The sequence below is a fragment of the Drosophila subpulchrella genome, unplaced genomic scaffold (assembly GCF_014743375.2).
Source record: "Drosophila subpulchrella strain 33 F10 #4 breed RU33 unplaced genomic scaffold, RU_Dsub_v1.1 Primary Assembly Seq47, whole genome shotgun sequence".
In the NCBI taxonomy this organism is placed as follows: domain Eukaryota; kingdom Metazoa; phylum Arthropoda; class Insecta; order Diptera; family Drosophilidae; genus Drosophila; species Drosophila subpulchrella.
Window position 1 is genome coordinate 108,210 of NW_023665676.1, and position 16,478 is coordinate 124,687.

General features: G+C 38.8%; 1 protein-coding gene across 1 annotated transcript in view; it reads left to right on the forward strand.

Moving 5' to 3' along the window:
• The window catches only part of LOC119562437 (myosin-2 heavy chain-like), a 375,936-nt gene that overhangs the window by 72,817 nt on the left and 286,641 nt on the right, over positions 1 to 16,478 (forward strand). The gene's annotated exons all lie outside the window — the stretch shown is intronic.

Consider the following 16,478-nt stretch of genomic DNA (forward strand, 5'->3'; position numbering starts at 1 on the left):
AGCCTGAGAAGGGACACCGTTTTGACTGGCGCCACACGCGTCTTGGCCGTGAGCAAGTGCACCATCGTCTTGTGGCCCACTTCTACGCGCACATATGTTTATCGTCCCAGCCTAGATCATGAAGCTAAATCTCTTGCATAAAGATTTTGGCACACACAACAAATGGAGCGAGCCAGCCTGCTGGATCAAACAGCTTGGCAATTTTGGAAAGGACTTGGCGTTTCGTGTGGGAGATTTCCGTTGCTAAATCTGGTGGGACGAAAAAGAACTCATCGGACGTCGCCTTCCATCGTACGCCGAGAGTTTTGGCTGTGCTCTCAGTGTCGATCTCGAGGAAGTCGGTTGTCAGAAGATGATCGCTTTGGATATGAGCTAATATTTCTTTGTGGTTGGAGGTCCATTTTCTCAATGAAAACCCCGCGGAATCTAGAGCACTTTGTAGCTCGCGAACAATGAACTTAGCGTCCTCGGCGGAGTTAGCTCCCGAAAGGACATCGTCTACATACATATGATTTCGAATGACGTTGCTCGCTCTTGGATGGCTGTGCTGCACGTCAGTTGCCAGCTGTTGCAGCACTCGAATGGCCAGGAATGGCGTGCAATTGACTCCAAAAGTTACCGTCTGTAATTCGAAATCTCGAATGTGCCCCTCGCTGTTGCGGAATAAGATGCGCTGGAACGGGGAATGCTTCGGATCTATCCATATCTGCCGATACATTTTCTCGATATCGGCACTGTAGACGTATCGGAAATATCGCCACTTCAGGATCTGGATAGTTAGATCGGACTGTAGGACTGGGCCAGCATGAAGGATATCATTTAAACTGTCCCTATTCTCTGAAGGGCTGGAGGCATTAAAAACCACACGTAACTTGGTGGTTGTACTTTCCGGCTTGAGCACGGCATGATGCGGAAGGTAATAACTGGCAGAATTATGGGTAGGACGGATTTCTTTCATGTGATGGAGGTCGAGATACTTTTGAATCACGAAGTCGTATTTGGCTTTCAGCTGACTGTCCCTCTGTAGGCGTTGCTCGGTTCTTAGGAACTGCGACAACGCGGAGGATCTGGAGTGACCAAGGGCGGATTTTACGTTTTGGGGATCACGAAACGGAAGACTTACGACATACCTGCCGTTATCGTCTCTCGTAGTCGTTCGGAGAAAATTTTCCTCACATGTCAAATCGGAAGATTTTGTCACTTTTACTGGCAGATCCTCCACCTCCCAAAATATGGTGAGAAGCCTATCCAGGGACGTGTCAACCGTGTGGGAGATTCGTGTGGAAAAAACGGAAATCTGATTTTCCCTTGGAGCAGGAACGGTACCTGTTAGGATCCACCCGAAAATGGTTTCTTGCCCGAGGAGAGAGCCACAAATGTTCGGCCGGGTGCCGCTTAGGAGAATGGATGGCAGTACGTCGGCCCCGACCAGAATATCTATTTGTGCGCTCTCGTAGAACTTTGGATCCGCTAGTGGCAGTTCGGGAAGATCCCGTAGAAACTGTTGCGGAATCGGACAAGATGGAAGGTTTCCAGCTAATTGAGGAAGAACATAGGCCGTCGTGTTTATTTGCAAGCCAGGCCTGGTCGGAGAACGGATGGTAAACTGACAGAGCTTTTTGGATTCAGCCGATACTGTCTGGTTTAAGCCTGATACTTGGGCTCGGATTACCTGGTGAGGCAATAATCAATTTGAACAGCCGCTCAGAAATAAAGGTTGCCTCTGATCCTGAATCTATCAAGGCTTTAAAATTCGACCCCAGGTGACATATGTCAATTATGGCGGTGCCCAGCAAGGCGGATCTATACCCCGTCGCGAAGTAATTTTGGACTGTGGAGTCCGTGGACCCGGAAGCGGTGGCAACTGGCGTATTTGGTCTTGACCTGGGTCTCGGGGAGGGATTTGAAGGCGATTGGGAGGAGTTGCATCTGTGCAGTAAGGTGTGATGGCGGCCGCGGCACGTAAAGCAGCTATGAGTGCTTTCACAATCACGCAGCTGATGCCCTCGTGCGAAGCAGTTCAAACACAGCTGCTTCCTCTTTATATATGCCGACCGCTCGTCTACCGTCATCAGGAGAAACCGTACACATGTGCGGACAGGATGGTTTTCCTTCTTACAAAGGTCACATCCTTTTGGCTTGGGTGCTACCCTTGTCTCGTAAGAATTTATTCTTCGAGGCGCTGCAGTGGGGGCGGATGTTTTTGGCAGAGATTGACTCGAGCCTGACGGCCGTACGTCGTCTATGGCTTCTAAGGTCCGGTGACGCTCCGTAAGGAAGTCGTTCAGTTCCTGCCACGTCGGAATCTCTGCCTTATTGTGCAGGGACTGTTCCCACAAGGATAACGTGAGCTTAGGAAGTTTGGAGGAGCACATGTACACTAAGAGGCAATCCCATTTTTCGGATTCAATTCCGGACATTTCTAAGGCCGTGAGGCAACCCTGGATGCTGCGTTGAAGTTCACGGATAGCTGACCCAGATTCCTGATTAACGGACTGCATATTGAAAAGTAAGGGGGGAGTTTGACACTATCGTGTGTGCATCGCCGCTTGTTTTGGCATTTAGGTGCACCCGGTGCATTCATCGTATTCTGCTTTGATGCGGTCCCATAACGCGCGTATTTCTTCGCGGCGGATGTTCAGCATGGACAGAGTAGGAGGGATCGGCGAAGGAGTGTTTGCTCTGGATTCAAACTCACTCAGCCGATCTGAGACCTCAGTAAATTGGCTTAGAGCGATTTGGGAAGGTGTTAGTGCCATTTTGACGTTTGCACCGGTGGCCCTTTTTCGGGGCGACGAAGTCGGGTGTGGGCGGATCTACGGATATGCCAGGTGGAATAGACAACGTGTTGTTATCACTTCCAACGGACATTTAAAAGAAATGACCTTTCTTTTTTTTTGGGTCAGAATCTGCTCGCCTTTGTTTATGTCGGAGAAATAGGAAACCTGGCCCACTTCGGGAACAGTGGAACGAGGTGTCGACACAAAAAAGTAGTGAATCGGAGAAATAGAAATGGGAAGCAAGTACCAACCTGGTTACTTTGCGGAATTAAACCCAATGATACGGGTTAGGAACGGTGAGTAAGGAGTTCGAATATCACCCGTTGAGAAATAATACTATAATATTTAACCCTTTTGGTATATGTATTTTGTGGTTAGGATCAAGTTTGGTATATTTTGCTGGTATTTTTTGCGTTTGGATAAATTGAGGGGGAAAAAATACCAACTATGTGTTAATATATAGACCCCGGTGGAGTAATTGTAAGATTTCGCCTTTATTTAAACTTCTGAATGAAGAAAAAATACCAAAATATGCCAACAAGTTGTTGGCCAGAGGATGCGATCGGTTGATTATTTAGTATTAGAGTATTGCTTTAATTTAATATAATATTCCGAGGGAAAAATACTAAAAATATACCAAAAAAAATTGATGGAGGATGCTATGCATGCGGTGGAGTGCTAGTATTTTTCTCGTTTAAATAAAATAAATTTTACGGAGTAAATACCAAATATCGAAAAAAATACTAAAAAGTTTGATGGTAAATAAAACACAATGACCAAAAAAAAAAAATTTCACGTCGGTTGGTGTAATTTTTATTTTCTTATTTTGACCGGATGGCCGACGGAAAACTTTAATTAGTCGGAACGGGATGGTGGAGTTAAAAATTTTATGTGAATGTATGTAGATATTTGTATATATGTAGATATTTGTATGTATGTAGATATTTGTATAGATGTAGATATTTGTATGTAAATTAAGTTTCTCACTAGTGAATTGATTAAAAAAATTTATTTTTATTTTTAACAATCACTTATTCACTATTACAATTTTACAATAGGTCAAACTTATTTAATTCACTGCTCTTGTATTTATTCTCGAGTTATTGTTCTGCTCGATTCGGATCTCAAAAACGGACTGCCTGATCTCTAGTTCAATGATAAATAATCAAACCTCGGCTTAAGAGAATTTATCCCCAAAAATTGATAAAGAGAATGACTCAAGAGAGTCGGAAAATAGGATGATGCAATTTGCCAATTAAATTTGAAGTCCAATCTTGGCCGGAAATTGGTGTTTGCATTAGCGGAGTTTAGGGACCGCTTTGGGGATCTTTTTGTTTACGTTAGCGGACTCGGGGGTCGCTTTGGAGATCTTTTGTTTACGTTAGCGGACTGGATGTTTACAGCATCCGTTTGATTCGGACTGCGTGAAATTGATCTGGGTGGGAATGATTTGGAGGCCTGCTTGGCAGAAATAGCTGACCACGGATTTATCTCGGGTCTGTCAGAGTTATTTGGAAATTAGCTGTCGGCTCAAAGTTGTTTATAAATTGGGTAAGAGCCCCTAAATAATGTGTCATATAACTCCCCCCATTCTAAATTGAATCGTCCCGATTCATTGGAACTGTTGTGTATATTGAATGCAATTGATTGGTTAGTTCGACAATGATATTTTCTTCTAGGGTATTTTCATTGTCGGGTGTATTATTTATCTCAATATCGGAAATATTGCTTTCTGGTTCGATTTCTATACGAATTTGCCATGGTTTGAATATTAAAAATTTTCTGAATTTGATTATAATCATAATAATTAAATATATTAATGCTAATATGATTAATATTAACGTAATTGGTATTTGAGTTTGTTTAATTTGAATAAATGGATTTAGTATGTTAATATTATCAAATGAGAGTTCCGAATCATTAGATATAATATATTCGGATATTAAAAAATCTGTATATTTTCGAGCTGTGATGTATTCCAATATCTTATTGTCTACATTGGTGTAAGAAATATTATTAATTATAGAGGTGCCATTAAAAGTAATTAAATATGACCCATTTAAATGAGTGTCATTAACTGTATTTTCTCCATTTACAAAAATGGCTCCATCTTGGATTACATCTACTTTTATATTTTTTTCTCTGATTTTGTTACAAAAAGATTTTTCTCCATTTAGTAATCTGGTGAAACAAGAACCTTCTGGGTTAAGTGTGCAATAATTGTTAAATATTTCTGTCTTAAAATTAGACATTACATAGTACTTATTTCTACATTTTGCGACGTGATTATCAATTAATAATTTTCCATCATCATGTGAAATGGATCTTGAATTGTAAACGTCACAGCGGTCGGTAATAATAGGGTATTTTATGTAAATTATAATAAGATCTTGATGCAAAGCGATTTTAAATTCAGATATATCTAAAAGGTCTGTTATAACTACAGGTCTATTGTCGTGTTTATAAATTTCTTGTATATCGTCGTTGTTTAGAATTTTAGTATTAAATACATCGATTTTGGAGAGTGTAATTGTGTATATTAAATTCTTAAGATCGTAAGTAAGCAAACGCAGACGATATTTTCTAAGCGGAATTTCTTGATCTTTAAAGGCTGTTTTGAATTCTTCAGATAAAGATTTTATCTCTTTAAATATTTTAGAATTAAAAACGAATTGATCGTTATTATTTTGTATTAAATCATCGATTTTATTTTGGACAGTTATGAAATCATCATGATCTGGTGTTCCCGCTATCCATTTCCAAATAGTGCCTATTTCATTAATGCCTCTTTTCGATCTACTGGGTATAATTTGGGAGATAAGTATTTGGATAATTTTTAAATCGTGGGATATTTCCCAAAGAAAATTGTTGCTGTCGTGACTCTTCAGAAATTCTGTTTCAAGATTAATTATATCTCTATAAAGACTTATATTAGTTATATGAAATAAATCTGCGTATGATTCATAAATAAGAACATCTTTGGTATCCTTGTAAAGAAGGAAGTCATGGTTCGTGTAATCCATAATTTCGGATTTGGTTGTAGCTACCAGCAGTAATAAGTACATTATTGAAATCATTATCTGTAATTTGAAACAAATTATTTTATATTATCTTTATGAATCGTACGGTTTCTGTTATTTATAATAACTTTATTAGGGAGATTTTCCTTAACTACTTGTTTTTTATATCTAGAATTAAGCTTGTTTCTTTCCCCGTGTTTCTTTTCGTAAATTACCTCTCCTACGTGATAATTCTTATTTTGTCTATCTTTATTGTGAAAATGCAACATTTTCTCTTGGGCTTGCTGCAATAATTTAGGAATATCATCGTGTTTGATTTTATTAAATAATATATCAAAAGGTCGATGATTGGTTATTGAATGAATTGTTAAATTGTATTTTTGTGCTGCTCTAATTATAATTTCGGAATAATCAATTAAATTAAGCTCATCTTTAATGCAGCGGGCAATTTCTGTTAAGGTAGAGTGTGCCCTTTCTATTTGTCCATTAGACGTACTATGTCGAGGATCTGCAAAGAATAGAGATATCCCATTTCTTTGAGCAAAGGATTTGAATTGGGATGAAGAGAAACTTGGTTCGTTATCTATCATCAAAGATTTGGCTAATGGAAATTGTTGTAAAATTTCTGAAACTTTTTTTTCTATATTTAGTTTGTTAGGGATTTCTTTTACGACCAAATATTTCGAATAGGAATCTATACAAGTAATGAATATAAGATTTTGGGCGTAATATATGTCAAGATGCAAATTTTCACCTTCTCTTTCTGGAATAGGCGCTTGACCGATAGGAATCTGTACTGGGTGTCTGTTGTATTTGTTTTGATTGCAGATTGTGCAATTCTTTATAAATTCCTTAAGCTTTTTGTATAAATTAGGCCAATAATAGAGTCTAGTTATTTGCTTATAATTTTCATCAAGCCCTCTATGAGCTCTACAATGAGTTTCTGTGATAATCACGGATCTGTCTTCAGCGTCTTCGACATCCTGGACAAATGTCTTAGTGTATAAAAATGTATTTATAAAATTGTCTTTAAGTGGTTTTTTAATTCTATAAAAATCTTCTAGAGTACAGTGAACTCCTATTGTTATATTGGGTGGAATATATTCTCTTAATATTGATATTAAATTTTCTGGAGTATCATACTCTATTATATGTCTAGTATTTCCGAATACATTAATCGACTCATGTATTGTATACCTCCCCGTTGCTATTAGCAATTGTTGCTTAAACTGGCTTAAGGGTTTTCGGGTTTCTTGTATAACATTCTCAAAACTACTCTCTGCTGAATGCTGAGTATTTTGATCTGAGACCGATTCATTACTTTCCGTTAAGTTATTAATTTGTATCCTTGATAAAGCGTCCGCAACAACGTTTGTTGCTCCTGGCTTATAAATTATTTTGGGTGAATAGCTTTCAATAAAAGAATACCATCTTTTCATTTCGATATTTGGATTTTTTTGAGAAATGGAAAATGAAAGAGGTTGGTGATCGGTATAGATCTCGATGTTGTTAACCCCATATAAGTAATTACGAAGGTTTTTAAAAGCCCATACTATGGCTAAAAGTTCCTTTTTATTTGTCGCGTATAATTGTTCAGTTTTGGTTAGAGTTTTTGAAATAAATGTGATTGGTTTTCCTTCCTGAGAAAGAACCGCACCAATTGCTAAGTCAGACGCGTCAGTTGTTAGGGTAAATTTTTTATTATAGTTAGTTCTACTTGTGCAATTAAATTTTCATTGAGCTCGTTAAAAGCTCTTACAGCTGAATCATCAAACTGTATTAAAGTTTTACGTGATGCTTTTTTAGATACTTTGCCGTTTTGGCCTTCTAAATATTTTGTTAAAGGTTTAGCTATCTTTGCGTAATTTTGCACAAATTTTCTGTAATATCCTGTAAGGCCTAGGAAGCTTCTAAGCTCTCGAATATTTTTAGGGATCGGATATTTTACAATTGTTGAAATTTTTTCGGGATCGGTTTTGATCACATTGTGAGAAACAACGTAACCGAGAAAGTTTGTTTCTAATTTAAAGAACTTTGATTTTTCAATCGAAATTTTCATGTTTGCGTTCAGCAAAATTTTAATAATGACAATTAGATCTTTATAATGTTGCTCAATTGTTTTTGAAAATATGATTATGTCATCCATATAAACATGACATGTTTTACCCACTTGTTCTCTCAAAATATCGTCCATCGCTCGTTGGAATATTCTAGGAGCGTTTGTCAAACCGAAAGGCATTCTTAGGAATTCGTATTTCCCATTATTTATTGAAAATGAGGTTTTTTGTATGTCAGGTTCGTTCATGAGAATCTGATGAAATCCAGATTCCAAGTCAATTGTTGAAAAGTATTTGGCTTTTCCGAGATTTGATAAAATCACTGAAGGGTCCTGCATTGGATACCTATCAGGTATAGTACTTTCATTTAGTTTTTTATAGTCAATTACGAGTCTTAGTTTTGGAGTTCCATCTTCATTGAAACCCTTTTTTGGTACCACTAGTACAGGGGAATTATAAGGGCTTCTACTTGGCCTTATAATTTCTTCTTTTAGCATTCGACTTATTTCAGAATTTACAAAATCTGAAGTTGATAGAGCATAAGGGTATTGTTTGCTGTAAATGGCCCTATCATTTACGGTGTTTATTTCACCGCGTATATCTGTCCTAAAAGGAATCTGCATATTTATTTTTGAATGCTCTTCATTTATAATATTTAATATTTCATTCTCCAGATCTTTTCTTTGATCTGCAGATGATATTTTTATGTTGTTTATTTTTTGATTGTCGGATAGTTCAACGACGGCGTGTTCAGAATTTTTCAATTCCAAACTTTTATTTTTGTCGGATATTTCAACGACGGCGTGTTCAGAATTTTTCAATTCCAAACTTTTATTTTTGTCGGATATTTCAACGACGGCGTGTTCAGAATTTTTCAATTCCAAACTTTTATTTTTGTCGGATATTTCAACGACGGCGTGTTCAGGATTTGTATATCCCAAACTAAATTCGCTTTGATTACCCATTTCAGATTCGGATCTGATTTGAGCCTTTTCATCAAAGTATTTTTTTAATATAAATTCTTTTAATGGAAGAATGGTTTTTCTTCTGTTAAAGAATGTTGGTTTAAATTGTTTCCGTTGTCATAATTTAATTTCTCTTCTATTCCGTTATATTTAATAACTCCCTTAGCTGTATCAATCACAGCTCCTATTTTTTTCAATAGGTTATAGCCGATCAGTAGATCTGAGTCTAGCCCTTGTATTTCATAAAAAGTATATCGTGTATCAAAAATAGTTATCATATGATATTTAATTATTGAATATCCATTCACTGTGGATACTCTTTTGTATATTGGAAGCTAATTCTTATTTTTGTAAACTCCAGTTCTAATATAACACGAGGTTGCCCCAGTGTCAATTAATATTTTTAATTTTTTATTTATTTTCGGGTCATTTCTAAATAGGTAGGGTAAGCCTACTCCTGACTTTTGTCTAAAAAATGGTTCTCCTCAATGTTGTTTAGTCTCATTGTCTTCTTAGCCGGTTGGTTAACAGTTCCAGTTGGTACCCTTTTATTTTGGGCTTGTCCTTGCTGAGTGTTCTGGGTCTCAAACTTTTTTGTGTGATCCCACTTGTTCTGGCTATAATTGTTATTTTGATATTTATTATAGGTTTGATTATAGCCGTTGTTAGCCCTATTCTGAACCTGGATAGACTCGTCTACCTCCATTGGTTCTGGCTTATTTTGTGGCTGCCTATAGGTGTTCCACTGATTTTGTTGGTTATTATTAAATCTACCCTGGTTCCAGGAATTATTTTTGTTCTGATTATAATAACCATAATTATTTTTGTTCTGGTTGTTGTCATGATTAAACCTTAAATTATTACTATTTCGATGGTTATTGTAATTGTTGTTTTGTTGTCTTTGCTTTTGGTTGAAATGTGTTTGACCATTTCCACCAGGGTTTGGCTCACTATTTTTTCTCTGAGTGGTTGAGAAACTATTTGCGAAATGCGCCCTCATGTTGTTGCTTTCCAATTCCTGAACTATGACCATTGCATTTGGTAGGTCAGGAGGATTCATTGAGAAAATTGTGTCTGAAATTTGGCCGTTTAGGCCGGTAATGAAAACTCTAAGAGCAGTCTTCCTATGTTTTTCATTCATATCTGCTGTTATCGGTTTGTTTCTCCCGTAGGTCATAATTGTTTTATTAATAAGTAGAGTTAACTTTCTATTAACTGTACCATAATAATCCATAATTGATCATTTTCCCTGACTCAAAACACTTAGTTCCTGTTCAATAATATGAATAGGACGTTTGTCGCTAAAGACAAAGTCAAGTCTGGCCATTATGGCATCGAAATTTAATACCGTACCGTTATGGGTTAAGGCATCGTTTGCCATCCCCGTTATTTTGTTTCTTAATATTGATAGGGCGGAATAAAATCTTTCACTCCCTCTGGCATATTGCCCCATGGCTATTTCAGCCGATTCTCTCCAGCTTACATGTTTATCTTCTTCTCCTTTATATTCCCTAACAGATTTGATGATCTCATATGATGTGTCGCACTTTATATTTGGATCTATAATCTCTATCTGATAATCTTCAACCGTTTTAATTTTATGAGAAAGCTGCGATCTTAAGTTAACGATCTCTTCCTTTAATGGATTCAATTCAAAATTTACAATTTGTTTAATTAAATCTCCTACATTTAACATGGTATTGTTTGTAATCGCCTGATGATGTTCTTGAGGCGAACTTATATGGAGTCTTTTATTTGCTCCGTTCTGGCTTGTAGAAGGTTCTGACATTTTGAGAATATTTTCGAAATCAGAAATTAATTCTTCCACTTTGTATAATTATATTTCTTTTTACAAATTTCTTATTAAATAATAATAATAATAAAAAAAGATTATATCGCTCACGAATCGTCCTCCTTATTTTTCTTGTCGTTGTTTTTGGGGTTGTCGTTTTTCTTGGATGATGATCCTGCTTGGGGTCGTCCTTCCTTTTTTTGTATCTTGGGGTCTTCCTTCTTTCTTCGGGTTTTTAAATTGGTGTCTTCCTTCTTTCTTCAGTGTTTATTTCTTGGCGAGGGATTGCCCTTCAGCCTTTATTCTTTAAATGTCTTTTTGTTGATGATTTCGAAGATTTGTTTGCAATATTTTTTTAGTTAAATTGTTTTTCACAATGGTTATTTGTTTCGATGAATTTTGTTGTCACTTTTTAAATTTTTTATTTTGTCCGAGCAGTGAATTTATGTTACGAACACTATTTTGTAATTTGAGATTTTAAGGGGATTATTCCATTAATTATTTTCCACCTTATTATTTTTTGATCAACACAAACTTTTTATTTTTTTGCCGGTTGTATAGAGTTTAAGGGGATTATTGCATTTATTAATTTCCACCTTATTTTTATCAACACAGGCTTTATATATTCGTCGGTTGTATCGGGTTGTTGGCCGCGCAAAATTCCTTTTTCACTTTTAAACTTTTCTGGGGTTTATTTAAAAGCTTTGCTTTAGAATTTTTTAATCACACGGCCCCACGTTGGGCGCCAATTAAGTTTCTCACTAGTGAATTGATTAAAAAAATTTATTTTTATTTTTAACAATCACTTATTCACTATTACAATTTTACAATAGGTCGAACTTATTTAATTCACTGCTCTTGTATTTATTCTAGAATTATTGTTCTGCTCGATTCGGATCTCAAAAACGGACTGCCTGATCTCTAGTTCAATGATAAATAATCAAACCTCGGCTTAAGAGAATTTATCCCCAAAAATTGATAAAGAGAATGACTCAAGAGAGTCGGAAAATAGGATGATGCAATTTGCCAATTAAATTTGAAGTCCAATCTTGGCCGGAAATTGGTGTTTACATTAGCGGAGTTTAGGGACCGCTTTGGGGATCTTTTTGTTTACGTTAGCGGACTCGGGGCTCGCTTTGGGGATCTTTTGTTTACGTTAGCGGACTGGATGTTTACAGCATCCGTTTGATTCGGACTGCGTGAAATTGATCTGGGTGGGAATGATTTGGAGGCCTGCTTGGCAGAAATAGCTGACCACGGATTTATCTCGGGGCTGTCAGAGTTATTTGGAAATTAGCTCTCGGCTCAAAGTTGTTTATAAATTGGGTAAGAGCCCCTAAATAATGTGTCATATAACTTGTATGTACATATTTGTATGTATGTAATTTTCGCCGGCTTTAAGTTTATTAAATAATTATAGCCGGCGGGGTATGTGTTTTTGTGGACGTTTTCGATTTATTTGTATGTGGACTGTATTTGGAATAACGAAAAAATATGTGCAAGTACTTTAGCGGCTGCGGATATACAGTGAGAAAATCTTGGAAAGTTTTGGGGGCCTGAATTGGCAGAACACTGGAAATTAAATAATTCTCACTGTATGCTTGGCTTGTATTTGCACAATATTTTCTCTAAGCTTGGAATATTTTTTCTCGATTTTATACAAGTGTATGTATGTATGGATGAGCGGCCAAATGCAATTAAAAAAGGAGTCGGAAAAAATTGGCAATATGGCCGCACGTTGCAAAAGGAAAATCGAAGAAAAAATGGCGAAGTAATTGCCGTTGTCGGATTTAATCGGACTTGGATTTTGGACAAATCGTACAGAAAGTCAAACGAATTATATTTTCGAGTGGCTGACTGCAGACCGGCAATTAATGAGACGAAAAAGCTTTACTTATCTTATCGGGTCGAATGGACCAAAATGTACGCCGGGGGGGTAGCAGGGTACGGCGCTGGTGGAAAGGCGTGGGAGGCGACGGCGGGAAACTGGCGGCGTCGGCGGGAACTGGTGAACTCGCTGGGCTTCGGCGTAGGGCGGATGGTGCGGCTGACGGGCGTTGGATGCGGCGATCTGCTTGGTCGCTGTATGGGAGAAAACACACGCTGCGCGAATTGCCCCTTAACCGAAAAGAAGTTACGCACAAAAGTTGACTTGCAAAGTAGGCGGGGGTGCGACCGCGGTTCATTTTAGATGGAACTCCAACATCGAACTAACTAAGTCTAAGCTCCGCTCTGGAGGGAGCTGGGAACAGCGCAGGAGAGCGGGAGCGCGAGAGAGCGGGAGAGCGGGAAAGCGGTAGAGCGGTAGTCACATTCAGGAACGCATTCATTAAAAAAAGCGTTTAGGAGTTTCATTTAGTTGAGTTTATTATAGTCACATTTTCGAGAGCATCTACATTCAGTTGGAGAAAGTAAGGGAGAGGATATTAACGCAGGGGAGACAAACTATTAGTTCCAGTGTGGGATGCTATCGGTATTCCGGCACAACAAGTGTGTCAACCAAGAAATGTCAGGGAGATTAAAATCACTTGTTTGTGCCTAACCGAAGTAGAGACTTCTGGGTCACGCCACGGGACAAGGGGTAGTGAGCACTTGTCGTTGCACGGGGACACTCTGATGGACGATCGCGTCGCGGCAATGGTAACAATGGTTACTGCAAAGCCGGACCACAGGCGATGCGGGAACTGCGCTGACGTTGCGCTTACGCAGGTTAGTTGCTAGTTGAGATAGTGTACTAGGAGCCCTATCCCCAGAGGTAGGAAATTAAACTGCGGAGTTATGAGTTGCGTTGATAACTGTTTTTTCTTAAATTGATACATGCTTATATACTACTTGGAACACGGACGTTTAGTGTATGAATAGTGAAATGAGATATATTCTAAAGTAGGTCAGAGAATTTTTATTATGGTAGCAGTTTGCGTAGTTGGCTCAGCTTACACTGCAAACTGTGCTGACCCCATGTGCGGGTCAATGTGCCGTTGAGTCGATGAGATGCTGAGATGGTGAGACGGTGAGATAGTGAGACATAATATGCTGATCAGCAATTCTCATCTGCAGTGGGTGCTACTGAGCGCTTGGTACTGTTCCCAACTTGGCAACTGCTTGATTTGTTGGGAGCTGGACATGCTGAGCACCTTTGGGTACGAACATTCCCCCAATTTGAGGGGTACCCTCAATTATGGCGTGATGTCGGTCAGCCCTTGGGCGAAAATTATAGAAAGCAGGCAACAAATCATTGACCGTGTAGGATCTTTCCTTCAGCTTCGGAGGCACGTGTTTATAGTTAAATTCCTTCATATCTCCTTAATGCTGCTTAATGCTCAGTGTCGATAGTTTTTGGTTGGCTACACATATCTTCAGGCTCTGATACTTTACGATCCATCAATGAATCGTTACATGAATCCCTTCTTCATCGAGAGAAATCTCATTCTGCCGTTTGCTATCTTCTATATAAAATTGGTTATTATTCACCGGGTTTTCATCTTTTGTTGGCTCATAAGCAGAGTTCGGTCCTGCAAGATCGTCTACGTGTTCTTCTTAAATAGGTTTGATTTCCGCATCAGATGAGGTTTCTTTATTGAGAACCAAGCCTTGTGCCTTGCGCCAGAGGTTTATTAGGTCCTAGTTTAAGAAGTTCACCGGTCATTAAACGAGGATATATACCAGCCCCTAAGTTTAGGTCAATGGGTCCAGGTTGCCGAAAGTCAGGATCTGCTAGCGGCAGTGCTTTGGGAATATTAAGTTAATTTTCAATTGGTAATGACGGTTATTTTGTAAAGACTGTGGGAATAATATGTACCTCTACTAGTGTTTCAAAACCGGATGTACATGACGAGAGCTTTAGTATTGATCTAGTTGTTATTTTTCCTCGGATTCCAAATATTTCAATCGGTTTCCTTAAGAGATAGCAAATCAGCTATCCTCCTTGAGATAAGATTAATCAGTGATCCAGAATCTATTACAGAGCGATATTTTTTTAATTGACCGGTTGGCCCATGTAATGATACCTTGGCGGTCGTGAGCAGAACATATCCTCTAGGGTTGTCGTAGCCTGCAATGCTTACAGCGCCAGACTCTGGATTGCTAGACGGTCCTTGGTGTAACAGTGAGTGATGCCGTTGCTGGCAGACTTCACAAGTGGCCAGTGACCCACATACTTCGACCTTATGAGCTGTAGCAAACAATTTGTGCATGCTCGTACTTAAATAATAGCTTGGCGTCGCGTTTTGGGGTCCATTTCCTGAAAACAGTTACACTCTCTAAGATGATGTGGTGCAGCTCTCTTCGTTGTGAACTTACTGATGGCGGTGCGTTGCTGTAGGTTGTGCGCCTATCGACTCCAGCATGCAAGTGCGCCGCTCAAAAAACGTCAGCACACTCCTTAACGTTGGAATTTCCGTTGGTGCATCTGCTGAATTTTCTAGCGCAGCTACAGCCTGATGTTCTAGTTTTCTTCCGATAATAAAACACAGGATTGGATCCCAGGATTTTGTGCTGATATCGAGGTTCTGAAGGGTACTGAAAATCTTTCGCACTGTGTCATGCAGTGCTCGAAGTTCTTGTGCGGACCCGTTAAGGGGCATATAATCGACGAATTCTCCCATTGCAGCAAAGACTAATATATTGCCGTTTTGGTACCTGGGACTTAGTCGGTGCTAGGTGTCATCGCATCCACCTTGTGAGAAGGTTGTGTCTGTCAAAATGTTCATTGCTTCTCCGCGGAGTGAGCCTTGTAGAAAATGCAGCTTCTGGTTGGCTGAGTATGTTTTATTATGCACTAATTTCACAAATAAGTCGTGAAACCGGGGACAATCTAGATATTCGCCATCAAACTCGGGAATACTGATTGGCCGTAGAGAGAAATTTAGGCTCACTGGAGAGTCGTTTTCTCGAAGCGAGGTCATATTATATTTTTCATATAAGGTCTGAAATTTAATAAGTTCTTCTTCGGCGACTGCCTCTACCCCAGGCGTATTATCGAGATCATCACGGGCCTGTCTCTATAATTCTGATAGAGCCTCCAGGAGTCGTTGTAGGGCTGGGGTGTTTGTGGGCGCACTGGACGACAGAATTAGAGATGATTCTTATTCTTTGCATCGTCTCTTTAGTTGACAGATAACCGTGTAGATCGATAAGTCACTATTGATTTGGTGATGATCTGATGTTCTGGATTCGCCGAGGTGCCTTTTGAGGGCCGCTTGCTGACGCCATGTTGTCTTTAAATACCTGGTGACCAGCTCTAGACCAGCTCCGTTAATACTGTTAGTCTTAAGGCATACTCATCTTCAGTGGGTAATGCCACTTGCTGAACTTCTTCATCTAGTTCGCAAAACTGCTGCCAGGGATCGTTCCTTACCGAAACAATAGCCGTCTCGCTGGCATCATTCGACCGAATCCTTGCCTTAACTCACAATTTCCATAATTTTTTATAAGCTCTTGGATCTGTCCTTGTAGCTCATTTTGGTTGTCTAGTAATCGATTGTGTAAATCGATTCTTGTGTGACTTGTTTCCTCTATATATGAAGTTGACATAATGTGGTAAGTTAAAACTCGTGTTTTGGAAACGAAGAGTCCTGTGAAGCCGGATAAAGCTGTGCGCCCAGTGAAGCTGGAGGAGGCTGTGAGTCCTGTGAAGGTGGATTAAGCTGACGATCCTTGGGCACCCTTGGGTACGAATATCCCCCAAAACAATCAATGGATCCCTGTTGGAAAGATGAGATCGAACAGTTTTTGTAGCAAACTAATGTTGCTCATAAATTATTAACTCGGATCCAGGTGAATATACGAAGATGATGATAAATAGATGAAGATTGCAAAGAAACTTTAACACCAACGATTTCTATGTCAGGAATGGTTAGGAAAGT